The following is a 17,329-nucleotide window of genomic DNA, read 5'->3' on the forward strand; positions in this document are numbered from 1 at the left end:
TTGAGCATGACCACTTGTCAGGACTCCTCTGCTCTGTCTGGGCGAGGTTACTGCCTGCTGCTCATGCACCACGGACATGGCCTCTCGTGCCCTGCAGATAGGGGGAGGAAAGCTTTTTTCCCCCCATGGTTTGTTAATGAGTGTCCGTGGGGTTTTTTTTTGCTTTCCTCTGCAGCACTGAGCACAGCCCCTTGCCAGGGCTCCTCTGAGCCTGTTCGGCTCAGTTCTCTCTGCTGCTCCTTCATCTCTGAGGCACCGCTTGTGCCCTGGCTCTCTCGGGCTCTCTTGCACAGGGCAAGCTTGGAGTGGGAGTGAGCCCTGCTCTGCCTTCGACTTCCTTGCCCCGGGGTTTCTTGCTTGGACAAAGCAGCCTGTGCTTGGAAGGGGAGCCTGGCTGCCCCATCAGGGGCTGCCACTTGTCAGCTCTCCCTGTTCTGGGCAGGCAGAGAGCGCTTTTCATGCCTCACTGATCAAAAAGCACCAGAGTAGAGCAAATTTCAGAAGGTAAAAAGCATGCTTGTCATAGGATCATAGAATGGCTTAGGTTGGAAAGGACCTTAGAGATCATCAATACGTGTCATACTTCTGAAAATCATAGAATCATGTAATGTTTTGGGTTGGAAAGGGTCCTTGAAGATCATCTAATTCTAACCACCCCACCATGGGCAGGGGCACCTCCCACCAGACCCAGTTGCTCAAAGCCTTATCCAGCCTGGCCTTGAACATTTCCAGTGATGAGGCAAAATTTATACAAGAAGTGACCTGCTTATCAGGAATGCTGCACAGGAAGAGGACCAGGTTAAGCCAAAAACATAAAATCTCAAATTTGAGTTTCTGCAGGATTTCTACAACTGGTCAGAAATTGGATGTGGCAGTCAAAATGGGAAATCCATAGGGCTTAGCTTTTTTTTTTTTTTTTTAAAGTAGTTTTTCTATCAAGACTTCAAACTCAAAACACCCTAAATTAAGTCTATGCATATATACATGCATAAGCATCTGGGCATTACTGAGTGTGGCTGTCCTAAAAAGGTCTGAATTGATACGTGCTATCTTCTTCTGGATTTGCACATTTTTGTAGGGTTCTTCCGGTTTTTGTCTTGGTCTTGTATTTTTTAAAGGATTGACCTAAAATGGCAGAGAAGTCAACCCAAGCAGTTATTCTGTAGTCAAGTAGGAGAGATACGAGGAGCTGCCAACATAGAGCTTTGCATTTGTGGTTGTTCAGCCTGGAGAAGGATCTGGGGAGACCTTATTGTAGCCTTTCACTATATAAAGGAAGCTTATAAGAAAGATGAAGACTTTTTACCACGGTGTGTAGTGACAGGACAAGGGGCGATGATTTTAAACTGAAAGAAGGTAAATTTAGATTAGACATAAGGAAGACATTTTTTACACAGCGGGTAGTGAGGCACTGGAACAGGTTGCCCAGAGAGGTTGCAGATTCCCCCTTCCTGGAAGTGTTCAAAGCCAGGATGCTGGGAGGAAACCACCACCATTTCGTTTTCAAAACATGCCACAAAATGTTTAGAAGTGAAGAAATAAGACATCACACAAATTCTGCTTCATATACAGAATATAAAACTAGTAGAAAAGTTGCTGATACCAAGAAGAATCACTTTAGAGAAGCAGGATCACTGTCAGAGAAACACCTAGCACCAGTATGGTGAGACTGACTACACTAATGTCAGGACGAAACACATAAACAATATGTGAAAGAACAAGCTAATAATATCGAGAGCTTACAGTGTCCTTCAGGAACAGGAGGTCTCAAAACTAGCACAATCAAGATCAGGGCACCTTTTTTTATTATTTTTCCTTCACTCTAACCAGACTTTATGAGAAGGAGCACGGCAGCCCTTGCAATCATGAAGCAAGTACATCCAACAAACTTCACAGATTCCAGTCAGTCCTCAGACAGAACCTAGGAGTTCTCATAAACCCACGTAGAATAGGGATTTATCACTAACCAAGAACATCCATGGAAGAAGCCTGAATGTGACCCCACGCTATAGAGTTATAGTTCTTTGCAGATGGTAGAGCAGTCAGTAGTTGGAGACATTGGGCATATGAACTGCCAAAACCAGCGTACAGCTTCCAACAAAGCAGGACTGACATCCAGTGTCTGCAACATTGTGTGAATTTTTAAAATGATTCCTGAATTGTCCATTGCCACAGCCACACAATCCTCAGAAAAAACAGCAAAGAGCTCATCTGAACAAAGAAGGGATATGTCCACCAGCGTTACTGAAGCACACATTATAAGATAGAATAATAATTCTTTGAAAATGGCTACTATATAACACTGGGCACTGAACCTTTGCAATAGATTGTTTGGTAACTTGACCCAGTAAATTACCACACTGTGTTTTCCAAGTACTAAGTGGAAGTGAAATGTGCCATCTACTCCCTGTCAGAGACATACTTTTAAGCTCTCTCTCATGCAGAAATGATTAAGAGACAGCATTGAAGTGGCATACAACTCATCTCCACTGGCACCTGATAACAGCAGTTATGTCTCTGTTGCACAAGATAAGCAGAGACCATCAACTTAGATGAACTAGACTCAAAAATTTGAGAGTAGAGTAGACTCGATAGCTATGTACACCAGTTTTGCAGCATACCCTTAAATTTTCTGAAAAGCCATCCACATGTAAAGACAATTCCACCCACTTTCTTCCTTTGTCCAAAATGCAACAGGTTATCTAAAGATGCTATGTCACCAAAAGACTTCCAGAACAACTCTGGTCATCCAAAGATACTACTGGTGGTAGCATCAGACCACTAAGTTCCAGAATTGAATGATATTAAGATAAAAGCAAGGTGGCTGGTGTGACATAGTAAAGAATATTTTTTTCTAACACCTAATCTAAATCTACCTTTCTCTAGCTAAAACCATTGTCCTTCATTCTGTCACTATACACCCTTGTGAACAGTGCCTCCCCATCTTTTCTGCAATCCCTCTTCAGGTACTGGAAGTCCACTATAATGTCTCCGAGGAGACTTCTCTTCTTCAGGCTTAACAGACTCAACTCTCCCAGCCTCTCCTGACAGGAGAACTGCTCCAACCCTATGATTGTTTTTGCAGCCCTTCTCAGGTCCACATCCTTCTTGCCTTGAGGGCTCCACAGCAGGACACGGTACTCCAGGTGAGGTCTTATCAGAGCAGAATTGAGGAGGAGAATCAACTCCCTTGATTGTTGACCATGCTGCCTTTGATGCAGCCCTGGGCTGTGAGCCTGCATTGTTGGCTCATGTATAGCGCTTTATCCACCAACACTCCAAGTCCTTTTCTATAGGGCTACCCTCTATCACATCATCCAACAGCCTGTACTGATAATGAGGATTGCCCTGACCCAGGCGCAGGACCTTACACTTGGCCTTGTTGAAGCCCATGGTGCTCACATGGGCCCATTTCTCCAGCTTGTACCATCCCTCTGGTGTGTCAAAGGCACTACTCAGCTTGATGTCATCTATAAACTTACTGAGGGTGCACTTGATCCCACTGCCTATGTCATCGATGTAGATATTGAAGAGCACTGATCTGAGCATGGACACCTGGTGGAAGCCACTTGTCACCTATCTCTGTCTAAACATCAGGCCATTTATCCCTCTCCATGAGTGTGACCATTCAACCAATTCCTTATCCACAGAACAGTCCACTCATCAAATCTGTCTCCAATTTAGAGAAAAGGGTGTTGTGGGTGACTGTGTCAAAGGCCTTGCAGAAGTCCAGATAGTTGACATCCATTGCTCTTCCCTTGTCCACTGTCATAGTCACACCATCATAGAAAGGTTGGTCAAGCAGGACTAGCCCGTGGTGAAGCCATACTGGCTGTCTTGAATCACCTTCCTGCCCTCCATGTGTTTTAGCAGAACCTCTAGGAGAATCTATTCCATGATCTCCACAGGCACAGAGGTGAGGCTGACTGGTCTATAGTTTCCAGGGTCTTCCTTTGTACACTTTTTAAATATGGATGAAGTGTTTCCCTTCTTCCAGTCACCAGGGACTTCACCTGACTGCCATGACTTTTCAGATATCACGGACAGTGCCTTGACAACTACATCAGCCAATTCCCTCAGGACTCGGGGATGCATGTCACCAGGTCCCACAGACTTGTGTATGTTGATGTTTCTCAGGTGGTCATGAACCTGATCTTCACTTACTGTGGGAAGGACTTTTTTCCCTTAGTCCCTCTCTTGTGGTCCATCCATTTGTGAGGTGTCAGGAGAAAGGTTGCCAGGGAAGACTGAGGCAAAAATTTCATTGAGAACCTCAGCCTTCTCCTCATCTGTTGTTATTAGCTTGCTGCTCATGCTTATCACAGGGAGTACTCCTTCTTTAACTTTCCTTTTCTGGTTCACATACCTGTAGAGGTCATTATTATTTTCAGCCCTTGCCAAACTTAGCTCCAGATGTTCCTTGGCATTCCCCACCCTAACCCTACACAACCAGGCAGTGTCCCCATGCTCTTCCCAGGTTACCTATCCCTGCTTCCACTGCCTATGCAGTTCCTTCTTACTTTTATTTTATCAGCAGGTCTCAGTTAAGTCACACTGATCTTCTCCCTTCCTTGCCTGATGTCTTACGTCTGGGAATGGAGAGCTCTTGCACCCTATGGAAAGCATCCTTAAAGATCAGGGGAAGGTGATGTTACAGTAGGGGTCTGCTACAGGCCACCTGACCAGCAAAGCCAAGCTGGTGAGACCCTCCATAGGCAGATAGAAGTGGCTTAACATTCAAATGCCCTGATCCTTGTGGGGGATTTCAACCACCCTGACATCTGCTGGAGGGACAACACAGCAAAGCATCATCAATCCAGGATGTTCCTGTAATGCGTTGATGACAACTTCCTCCTCCAAATGGCAGAGAAACCAACAAGAAAATATGCTATGCTGGACCTTGTTCTCACCAACAGGGAAGGACTGGTGATCAATGTGAGGCTCAGGGATAGCCTTGGCTGCAGTGTCCATGAAGCAATAGAGTTCAAGACCCTCAGGGCAGCTAGAAGGATGTATTCCAAGTTTACAACGCTGGACTTCAAGCATGCAGACTTCGATCACTTCATGGATCTGATGGCCAAAGTGCCATGGGACAAAGCCCTAGAGGGAAGGGGACCCCAGAACAGCTGCTCGGTATTTAATTATCGCCTTCTCTGTGCCCAGAAGCAAAGTATACCGACAAAGAGGAAGGCAAGAAAGAATGCTAGGAGATCTGCCTGGATGTGTAAGCAGTTCCTGGACACACTGTCACACAAAAAGAAACTTTACAAGGAGAGGAAGATAAGAAGACTAGAGTGGGGGGAATATAAGGAAGCTGCCCAAACAGCAGGATAGAAACAGACAAGGATAGAAAAACAAAAGCTCAGTTAGAATTAAATCTAGCCAGGGAGATCAAGGGAAACAGCGAAAGTTTCTTTGGGTATATTAATGATAAGAAAAAGACCAGAGAATGTCTGAGCCCCCTCCGAAAGGAAAGAGGTGAACTGGTGAGAAGTGATTTGGAGAAGGTTGATGTTCTCAATGACTTCTTTTCCTCTGTCTTCACTGGCGAAGGCTTCAGCCACACTCCCGAAGTCACAGAAGACAATGGGAGAGGTTGGATGAAAGAAATGCCCATTGTAACCGAAGATCAGGTTCGTGACCATCTGATGAACCTGAAAGTGTACAAGTCCATGGGACCCAATGGGATACACCCAAGGGTACTGAGGGAACTGGCAGATAAGGTTGCTAAAACCCTCTCTATAATATTCCAAAAGCCATTGCAGTCTGGTGAAGTCCCCACTGACTGGAAAAGGGGAAATGTAATCCCCATTTTTATAAAAGGAAGGAAGGATGAACCAGGGAACTATAGGCCAGTCAGTCTCACCTCCATGCCTGGTAAGATTATGGAGCAGATCCTCCTGGAGGCACTGCTGAGGCAGAAGAATAACAAAGAGGTGATTGGGTAAAATCAGTGTGGCTTCACCAGGCTGAATTGCGCCTAACAAACCTGGTGGCCTTCTATGAGAAGGTCACAACATCAATAGACAAGGGAAGAGCAACTGACATCATTTACTTGGACCTGAGCAAAGCCTTTGACACTTCCACTCATGACATCCTGGTCTCCAAGCTGATAAAATATGGGATTGATGGATGGACAATTCAGTGGGTAAAGAACTGGCTTGATGATCAGACCCAAAGAGTGGCTGTCAACGGGTCCATGTCCAAGTGGAAGACAGTGACAAGTGAAGTCTCTCAAGGATCAGTACTGGGAGCAGTTTTGTTTAACATCTTCTTCAGTGATGTGGACGGTGGCATTGAGTGCACCCTCAGCAAGTTTGCTGACGACACCAAGCTGTGTGGGGTAGTTGACATGCTGGAGAGTAGGGATGCCATCCAGAGGGACCGCAACAGGCTGGACAGGTGGGCCCAGGCCAACCTCATGAAGTTCAACAAGACCAAGTTCAAGGTCCTGGGTTGGGGCAATCCCAAGTACTGATATAGGCTGGGCAGTGATTGGCTTGAGAGCAGCCCTGAACAAAATGACTTGGGGGTGCTGGTGGACGAGAAACTCAACATGAGCCATCAGTGTGCACTTGCAGACCAGAAAGCCAATCGTGTCCTAGGCTGCATCAAGAGGTGCATGGCCAGCAGGTCGAGGGAGGTGATTCTCCCCCTCTACTCCACTCTCATGAGACCCCACCGGCAGTACTGCATCCAGTTCTGGAGCCCACAGCACAAGAAAGATATGGACATGCTGGAGCGTGTCCAGAGAAGGGCCACGAGGATGATCAGAGGGCTGGAGCACCTCTCTTATGAAGACAGACTGAGAGAGTTGGGGTTGTTCAGTCTGGAGAAAAGAAGGCTCCGAGGAGACCTTATTGTGTCCTTCCAATATCTCAAGGGGGCCTAGAAGAAAGCTGAGTAGAGACTTTTTAGGATGTCGGGTAGTGATAGGACTAGAGGGAATGGATTAAAACTAGAGATGGTTCGATTTAGATTAGATATCAAGAAGTTCTTCACCATGAGGGTGATGAGGCACTGGAACAGGTTGCCCAGAGAGGTGGTGGAAGCCCCATCCCTGGAAGTTTTTAAGGCCAGGCTGGATGGGGCTCTGAGCAGCCTGATCTAGTGGGGGATGTCCCTGCCCATGGCAGGGGAGTTGGAACTAGATGATCTTTAAGGTCACTTCCAACACTGATAATTCTATGATTCTATGATCTGCCAGCTCTGCTCTGCTCCTCTGTCCCTGAGGGTGATTTCCCAGGGGATCCTATTGACTAACTCCTTGAAGAGCTGGAATTTTACTGTCCTAAAATTCAAGGTTCTGGCTATACTCCTCATCTGACTTGTGTCTCTTAGGACCATGGTGCATGCTCACTGCAGCCCAGCCTGCAGACTGAATCACAGACTGGTTAAGGTTGGACAGGACAACTGTAGATCATCTGGTTTGACACCCCTGCTCAAGCAGAGCCACCTAGGGGCAGGTGCCCAGGACTATGTGCAGTCTCCAAGACTAGAGACTCCACAACCCCTCTGGGCAACCTATTCCAGTGCTCAGTCACCCCCACAGTAAAAAGCTGTTTCCTGATATTCAAAGTGAATCTTCTGTATTTTAGTTCGTGCCCATTGCCTCTGGTCCTGACATTTGGCTCTGTCTCCTTTGCATTCTTCCTTCAAATATTTCTATGCATTGATAAGATCTCCCCTGAGACCTTTCTCTAGACTAAACAGTCCCAGTTCTCTTAGCCTTTCATCACAGAAGAGATGTTCAAGTCCTTTTATCGTTTTTGTGGCCCTTCATTGAACTCTAACCAATACTTGTACTGAGGAGCCCAGAGTGGGACACAGGACTTTAAGTGCAGATTTCTTATGCCCTGCTGTGTTGTTCCTTCAATAAATATGACAATTAACATTTTAACACATGTCACAATTCATATTTTTAGCATATCACAAATAATATTTTTAATTATGTGAATATTTGCAAGCTGGTTTAAAATCTAGAAATTCATAATATCGGAGTAAGAGTTATCTCTATATAAAAAACATAAGCCATGTTTTTTATAGTATTTAGAAGAATGTAATAGCCAATTATTTGTCTGTGCTTTGCTTTTAGCCTTTAAAATTGGTTCAGAGAATCACAAGTGCTTATAAAGGAGTCACTTATGAAATTTCCATTATAATTTTTTTCAGCTTTTAAAAATCTCTTGTCTTTGAGGACTAATTTTCACTATTTCTTGGGTAACCGCTTTAAAGAGTTCTGATTATGTTTAGTCACAGTTCTTACTTTTTTTTCTCTGATATAAAGAATTATATTAAGAATCTGTAACTTCAGAAAAAAGTAAAATCACAATGTAACATTTATTGCCCAATCACCTCAGTGATGTCAGCACTAATATAGCATGCAGTATGAGGATCTGGAAAAAATACATCTTCGTGATGATAGAAGGAAAAGAACATTTAGAACAGTAGCTTGGAAGAGGTGGAACTAATAATGTAATAAATTATGAAATAATTTATACAAGCTCTAATCTTCTGTACTTTGTTGCTTCCAATAATAATAATAATAAAAGATCTTTATATAAAATATGTTTGACATTGATATGCATACCCTTTGGGGAATAAAAGATTACCACCTCCCCGACTTTACAGCTAGCAATGCGTAACTTCTGACAGAATAATTATGATGTCACAAGCTTTTCTATGCTTCAGAAACATTCACCTGCACTACACTTTACATTTCAGAAGTGAATGAACTGTATCAAGAATTTGGGATGTTGCAAGTACAGACTTCTATTTGTTCCAGATAATAATGCATCTAGGTGAAAATTCTCAATCTGCCTACATTTAAGAAGCATGGACTGGGATAAAACATGGATCTTTAATATAAAATAATACTAAGAATTAGATATAATTCCTGAGGTTCTTGGTGATGAAATGAATTTATACACAATGCGTGAAAAATAACAATCTGCTGCTCTTCCAACATTCATTAAAAGGTTGCAGGTTATTTGTACTATAAGTGCATGTATAGTAGTAAGATTGCTAAAATCATTAAAGGCTAATGGCAACACTGATAAAAATTTCCCTGACATATTCACATGTATAAGTATATACAATGCCTTTCTCAACATTGATGTAATTTTTCTCTTTAAATTTCAAGTTAGGATATGTGCAAGGCTTTGTTCTTGTCCCTCTCTTGGTCTTATCTTTCTTCCTCAAAAATATGAGACCATGGATTTCAATAGAGTTACTCTTATAAGAAGTGGGATAGAAAATCAGACTTTTTTTATTTATTCTCAACATAAGCAATCTTGAATTATTATTGTTCTTTAATTTTAATTTATTCTTGAAAGATAATTTTCCCATAAGTTATTTCACTTTCACTAAAACACTGTTTTGCATTAAAAATCACGGGAGAATGCCAAAGAAGCTTCACAGATGCCAGTTGTAGCTGAAACTGTCCTTAAACTTAAAATCATTATGATATAAAATTATTTTTTAACTGCTTTTATTTACTAAAATGCTTAAAAAAAATTACATTCGTGGAATTGTATAATTAATTTATTTTCTTCTACTGAAAAGAAAAAACACATATGCTATTATTCAACAGCAGTACAGGGCATGAAACAATTGAGACAATTGTGACTAGGATATGTTAATGTACTATTCCTGATATGCATTAGTTATTCCTCCTGGTTACCTGAATCACGGAGGGAGAAAATGAATCAGAGAATTAAATGGTCAGGAAATATTATAAGAATAAGTAATTTGTTACACTACATGGAGCCAAAAAGACCTTAGATAGTATACTGCACTGCTGTTTCTAACTCTTCATTCTGCTTTCTTTTTCATTAGTCTTTTGGCAAATATAGAATTTTTTTACTCTTGCAAATCAAAAGACTGACAATCATTTCACAGTTTAGCCTTGATTTTCTCATAGATGTGTCCCTGCATTACTTGTGATTCAGTAATGATATTGAAAAGTCATTTTCGTGCCAGAATTATATTTTGAAGATGGCCTGACAACTGAAAAATGTGCTCAAACATTCTATAATCTTGTTAACACTGAGGTAAACTGCCAAATATGGTATGTTCAAGATGCACCAAAATGAAATAAATATTTTAGCAAGGTTTTAATTATATTTTCAGCCACAAACTTTGTATCAGACTGAAACCTGAAATAATTCAGGATTCAAGACTTACTAACATGACAAATCCTCAATAGATTATTATGGTTTTTTGGTTGCTTTTCTTAACCTGAATAATGCTATTTCAATGATTTAGAAATCTGAAAGTGAATATCAGTTCATATATGTGTGTGATTATCTACTGCCTCCTGACTAGAAAATTTTTCATGCTCAGTCATCCTTCAGTTGCTCATCACTGCCTGTCTTGTTCGTCCATGCTGAAACATTTGTATGTCTCCATAACACCGTTCAGTAAGAAAGAGCTTTCAAAACTCCAATTTTCAACTGTAATCTGGCTCATATTTTTTTTCTCTGAGAGATTAAGGACTGCTCTTACAATCACATAAGACTATGGTTTCAGGATACAAAATCTTCGGTCGACATTTACTTCTTCTGGATATGGGTCTGTTGGAACGAGTTCAGATATAGGCCACAAAGATTATCTAGGGGACCTCTGCTATCAGGATAGGCTGAGGGAGCTGGTATTGTCAGCTTCGAGAAGAGAAGACTTCAGGGGAACCTTATAACTGCCTTCCAATACCTGAAAGGAACATATAGGAAGGCTGGAGAGAGACTTTTTACAAGAGTGTCCAGTGGTAGGACAAGGGGAAATGGATTTAAATTGAAGGAAAATAGGTTTAGACTTGATATTAGGAAGAAATTATTCAGTACGATAATGGCAAGACTCTGGAATAGATTACTCAGAGAGATTGTGGATGCCCCCTCCTTGGAGATGTTCAAGGTTAGGTTGGATGAGGCCTTGAGCAACCTAGTCTAGTTAAAAGCACCCCTGTCCATGGCAGGGAGGTTAGATTAGGTGATCTCTAAGGTCCCTTCCAACCTAAAACATTCTATGATTCTGTGATTCTATGATTTTTGGCATTTCTCAGCTTTTACCACCTGTTCCCACTTCTGTGCCATGCATGGAGTACTCACTCCATGGTGTAATATGTTGGCATCACTACTTGTTATATGCTGAGAAGCAGACGGAGAATTCAATCCAAATAAAAAGTGCATAAAGTGTTTGTTAATTCCTAAAAGCAGTTGTGCAAGATTTGTGGGGCATAAAGGACAGGGAAGAGTGATCAATGGAACAAAAATAGAAGAGGAAACAGTAAAGATATATTCGTGTTACCTATCTAAAAGAGAATTTTCCTACATCAGTTTATCAGAGGAAAATAATTTTTAAGTAAACCAATTTTAGAGAAAGTGTTAATGTTGCCAGAGTACATCCTTCAGCCAGTAAATACAGTAACTTTTTTGTTATAATGAAAGAAAATGAGTTATCAAAGCCCAGTAATGCATGATCAAACCAGGTGTGAAAACCTGAGTAAAACAAATGGTAAGCTGAAGTAACTGAATTTCTTGTTTGAGATGCAAAACCTGTACTAAGAATTGTAGTATAAGCTATACATTTTACTGTCACTTTTACCTTTTACAGTTGCTGGTGTGACTGGCATTTACAGAGAGTTTACAATGTTTAATAGCAAATGAAGGACTTTTTCTCACAAACTAAATAAGGAAATCATATATGTAATATATTTATATTCACACATATAAAGTAGAAAGAGAATAAACTCTCAGAACTGGACATTACATTTTATGCATGCTAGAATGCCTAAGAAAGACAATCAGAAATAGAATCATAGAATGGCCTAGGCTGGAAGGGACCTTAGAGATCATTTAATCCAACCTCCCTGTCATGGGCAGGGATGCCTCTCAACTAGATCAGGAAACCCATGGGGACTGAACAGGGATCGAACCAGGAACCTTGGTGTTATTAGAACCATGCCTTCTTTTCTCCAAGTTGAACAAAACGAGTGATCTCAGCTTCTCCTCATGATTCTTCCCCTTGAGACCTTTCACACTCTCAGTCACTTTTCTCTGGACACACTCCAATAATTTTATGTTTTTATTTTGAGGTTACAATACTCGAGGTAGAGCTGTACCAGTGTAATGTAGAGTGGGACAATCACTTCCCTCGACAAGACTGTGATGCGGTGCTTGGTGCATCCCAGGATTTGGTTGGCTTTTTTAGTGGCCAGAGCACACTGTTGACTCGTAGTCAACTTGCCATTAACCCAAACCCAAGATTTCTTTCTGTGGGGATTCTCTCCAGCTTTTCACACCCCAGCTTGCTTATATAACTAGGATGACCCCATTCCAGGTGTAGAATCTAGCACTGCTCTTGTTAAATTTCTGTTTTGTTGTATCTAAAGTTCCATTGTATCCAAATAGAAAGGCTTTCAGTCTCTGAAATCGCAGATGTACCTGCTGCTATGAAGAACATATTTAAGGTTAAAAAAAAAATAGTAATAATAAAAAAAAATTCTGGTAGACTCTAGATAATTTCTTTCCAATGTAGGTTTGGAATTGCTGTGAATGTTATTCACTCTCTTTTCTTGATACTTCCTTGCTAACTTCCTGCATATCTCTCCAAGCACTGCATATCCACCTCATCTTTCTCATTAGGAACGCAGTAGATTTCTTACAGTCTTAAAACAAGTATTATTTTTCCCCCTTTAATAACTCTGTGTATCTTTTCTACCTTATTCTGTTTCCTAATAAATTCTTTTTCATTGATTATAATATATTTATTTAAAATACATTTAGACTGTGTTTTTATTGCAGTGGAAGGTGTTCTTATGATTAATTTTGAAAAGCCTGGTAATAGTTTTTCTCAACAATACACAGAGATTTTCTATAAGATGTCTAGTTATGTACAAATACAAACTTATAATTACATGAGATTTAAGTGCAGAACATAATTCAAACATTACAAATATTCTGCAATAGTTATTTCAGAAAATATTATTTTATTATGAACTATAGTTTAGACTCAGATAAAGATATACTAGTGGGTTGTGGGTTTTGTAGAAAACAAGGTGTGTTTTCTATAGATATTTAAGATAACTTTTCAGTAAAACTAATCCCTTGGTAGAGCAGATTATGATTTTGCAACTTCTTTCAAGAATCAAGTAAGAATTCTTAAACATACTATGATGGGACATGATAAAAACACAAAACAAGGTTTAGGGGGAAGTGTTGTTATCGTGGGGTTTTTTTATGTTTTCTTTTGCCAGAGTGGAAGAATACAAACAAGGCCATATGTAATAGAACAAATCGTTTGATAATTTTAATGACAGAAGAAAAAAATAACAGAGACATTGCTTAACTAACCTGAAGGCTACATATATCAGTTAAAGCAACTCCTCAGGAGACTGAGGATGGAATTAAATCAGCAAGGTAATTTGCTATTGGATTATGCTTTATATCCTGTGTACTGTGATTACCTGTTGCACCAGACAAAAGTTAGATGTGGGGAAAAAAGAAAATAGAACTTCAGTGGATATTATTTATAGTTCTGAGTTTTAAAAACATACTAAGGAGCACTGAATTTTTCAGGCATTTTACTAGTTATGGAGACACCAATAGCTTTCATTATTGTTCAATTTTTTTCTAGAGAACTGTGTAAAAACAATTTCTGTGTATAAATGCACAAGTTTCCTTACTAAGAAAAACCCCAATCAATAAGAACAGAAAATATAATAGCACAAAAAAAGATTTAAATAATAAGGTTATTGAGATTTTGACTGCTATATGTCAAAACTCAATTACCCAAGTCTATGTAACCCGCAGCTGTGACTTTGCAGCGTGTTTGATTTCAATGCAGTCAAAGGCTTCAAAATTTGAGGCAATATGCAAAATAATGTAAGTATGAAACACAATTTTGGACTGTCCAACTTGATTGTAGCCTAGTCCTTACAGGCTAAAAAGAAACATGTTTATTGGTTTGTTTTGTTGTTTATTTATTTATCTTCCTGACATATTATATTTGTGATATAACTTAAGCCTGTAGAACTTTTGTGGTCACTCTGTAACAGTTTGTTTCTGCTGCTCCTTCCTCCTCCCATTTTTCCCATCCATATGGTCTCATTCATATTCCATCAGGATAAGCCTGCTCCAATGCGGGCTCTTTACAGGGTGCAGTTTCCTTCAGGAAATTTCTCCCTGCTGTGGCACAAAGTCCTCCACAGGCTTCAATGTGAATAACTACTCTAGTGTGACCTTTTCCACAGATTTCAGGAAAATACCTGCTCTATTGTGGTCTTCTTCAGGGGCTGCAGAGGAAACTCTGCTTTGACACTTGGAACACCTCCTCCCCCTCCTTGTTCATTGACTTTGGTATCTGCAGGGCTTTTTCTTGCATTTTTTCTTACTCATCTGTTGCTGTAGAGATGAACACGACACATCTAAATAGTGATCAAAATGCCTCTTTATTATACAAAGTGTGTGCTTTTATACATAGCATAAGGTAGCGTGGCCTTTGCTTATAGGCTAAAAACTTGTTTTTCAAGTTGTAATTGGTTGACACTTAGCAGCTTCCTGCTAGGCTCATTTGTCTGGATCTTGAGGGTGAAAGTTCCACAAACTTGTTTAAGCTTAGCATACATGACTTCTTTATCTCAAGTGGACATGGGGATCTTGTCAAGGTCAATGTCTCCAACCAATGCCAGGTTATCAGCAGTCCAGCTGCCGTCCCCTACAATTCCCTCCTCTTGTATTTGAGCTACAAACACTGCCTGAACAATCTGATACACTCATAACTCTCTGACAGCATTATGCCATTTCTTAAATACTTTTTTCCAGAGGTGTCACCATTTTGACCAAGGGTTCCAGTTGTGACCTGCAAGGAGTCTGTTGGAGCCGGCTGGAATTGGCTGTGTCTGGCATGGGGGAGGCCCATGGCTGTGTCTGGCATGGGGCAGTCCCAGCTGCCCCTCACAGAAGCAACCCCTGCAGCCACCACTGCCAACATCCAGCTGCGTAAACACAGTATAAACATGCATAAATTATCCTTGCTGATTTGTTTGTCAGAGAACAAGGTATACATCTTCTGATCTTGCTCAGTTTCCAGGAATTTAAAAAATTAGAGTGTCCCACTGTATATTGAGGGTTATTTCTGAAACCTACAATCTCAGATGAAGTAAATGTGGGTCTCTGTGGCGCAATCGGTTAGCGCGTTCGGCTGTTAACCGAAAGGTTGGTGGTTCGAGCCCACCCAGGGACGCATGGAAATATTGTTGGGGTTTTTTTAGGGGGGGTTTGAGCGCGATGCTGACAACAGTGACAACACCGAGGTCACAGGTTCGATTCCCGCTCGGTCCCCATGTGTTGCCTGGTCTAGTCGAGAGGTGACGTCCCTGCCCATGACAGGGAGGTTGGACTAGATGACCTCTAAGGTCCCTTCCAGCCTATGCCATTCTATGAATCTATGAAATATGTGTAGTGCTATCCTAACAATGATTAATCAACACTGCTTCCAGTGAAAAGCGGTAAGAAATTGCAAGGACTATGGTACATTTTCACAACTCTGTAATACCTCAAGGATGTAGTGATGAGGGAACTTCCACTAAATTTTGCTTAAAATACATCTTTTCCTCTTACTTCTTGCACCTATTAGATTATAAGCACAAGACTTTCTTAAAGGCCACTGGTGATGCACATCACACTGTCATAAGCACGTTCTGATTTCAGCAGACATCCTGGGAAGTTTCCTGAGGTCATTCTCAGATATTTCATTTGTGTACCAGTGTGATGAGAACTGAGTAAAAGCTACCATTTGTTGTCAAAGACCTCTTTGCTGCTCCTGCGCAAATGGCACAGAACAGTTTTCATCCCCACCACCTGGGAGGTATATCTAAAAGTCATAATACTGACCCTTATTTTCCCAGGGCATTGTGTGAGATACTTCAGATAGGAACAATATTTTATTAAAAACTAAAAGTTCAGGCTATGCTGGTGTTTTTCAAGTGTAAAAACACAGTACTGTGGTTTATTCTCCAATGCATTGCGTAAAGGCTTGTTGCAGTGTTTTAGATTGCAAGAGCTACTGGAATGGTGATGAAGGATTTTGTAGAGTGTAAGGAGACAAATCTATTACCCTCTTGTCTGTAAGGGCTTTTGGCAAACAGAATTTCTTGAAGGGAACTGTGTAGAATAGCTGAAACAGAGCTAAGGAGACACCTACCAATTAAGGAATCGTGATGATGTGGGATCCTGTACTCAAACTCACTGCTGTTTTATTTAGCAATGTAGGTCCACAGAGGTATCTCTCTCCATAGTACATTGAAAGCAAGCAGCTTTTTAATTTTGACATTAAGATATGATACCAAGGAAAAGAAAAAAAAAAAGGTTTTCTAGACAAAGAAAACTCCAGGGACCAGTGCATAATATATCAACAGCACTCTGTAAGAAGGTTATGTTTGAAGTTAGAGTTACTGAAAAGGTTGAGAAATGTGAATGGAGAGCTTGGGAACTTTAGTTATTTATGTGAGGCTCCAGGGACTGACACTTCCATGAGCATTGTATGAATAAGGGCATGAACACAGCATGAACAAGCAATATACCTACTCAGGATCACAGAGATTCACAGAGATTCACATACTATGAAATACAGGAATCCTGCACTTAAACATCAGCCTAATATTTACAGAGAAGGAAACTTAAAACATTCAGCTCAGATTTTAGGGCAGTTAGAAGAATATTAAATCTTACTGTGGATATCAAACCTGTTTAATCTCCCAGCATAATCATAGCCTTTCTTAGCCATGGATACCACTATCTATGAGTGCTGTTAGCAGGTGGTATGGACCTTCCATGGAGTAAGCCAAATAGCCATAGACGATCTTTGCACCAACGTACAGAACTCTCAGAGAATAAAACTGAAGAACACATATATTTTATGAAGACATTCTTATGTAGGTGTAAACTATTTTTTAATGGAAATTTCCTGACTGAAAAACATTGTGGAAATCTATTTTTCTATTCTGATAAGATAAAGATCTTAGAATCTTGCCTTACGTTGAATAACACGGCAGAGTTTATTCAGTAGCTACACAAATTTAAATAAAAAAATTGTCAGTAGTCAGGATGAGCTGCTCTAGAGCTGTCCTGGCCTACAATGGAGTGGTTGATCTCAGGGCACAGGGGGGGTTTCCTGAGGCTGGTAATCACTCGTGCAATGGAGAGACCTATTGTCATGACCTGAGGTTCAGGACATGATTCAGGTTCGCTGATTCCCAGGCCAGGATTAAGGTGACTTACATCAAAGAGCTGAACACCAGTTTTATTTATCAATCACCCAACATTGAGGTATT

The 17,329-nt window shown here is 40.8% G+C and overlaps 1 non-coding gene across 1 annotated transcript; it reads left to right on the plus strand.

Moving 5' to 3' along the window:
* Positions 1-15,166: 15,166 nt before the first annotated feature.
* TRNAN-GUU lies at positions 15,167-15,240 on the plus strand. Its single transcript has one exon. It is a non-coding gene; the product is annotated as a tRNA-Asn (tRNA).
* The last annotated feature ends 2,089 nt before the right edge of the window (positions 15,241-17,329 follow it).

The sequence above is a fragment of the Apaloderma vittatum genome, unplaced genomic scaffold (assembly GCF_000703405.1).
Source record: "Apaloderma vittatum isolate BGI_N311 unplaced genomic scaffold, ASM70340v1 scaffold4646, whole genome shotgun sequence".
Classification (NCBI taxonomy): Eukaryota; Metazoa; Chordata; class Aves; order Trogoniformes; family Trogonidae; genus Apaloderma; species Apaloderma vittatum.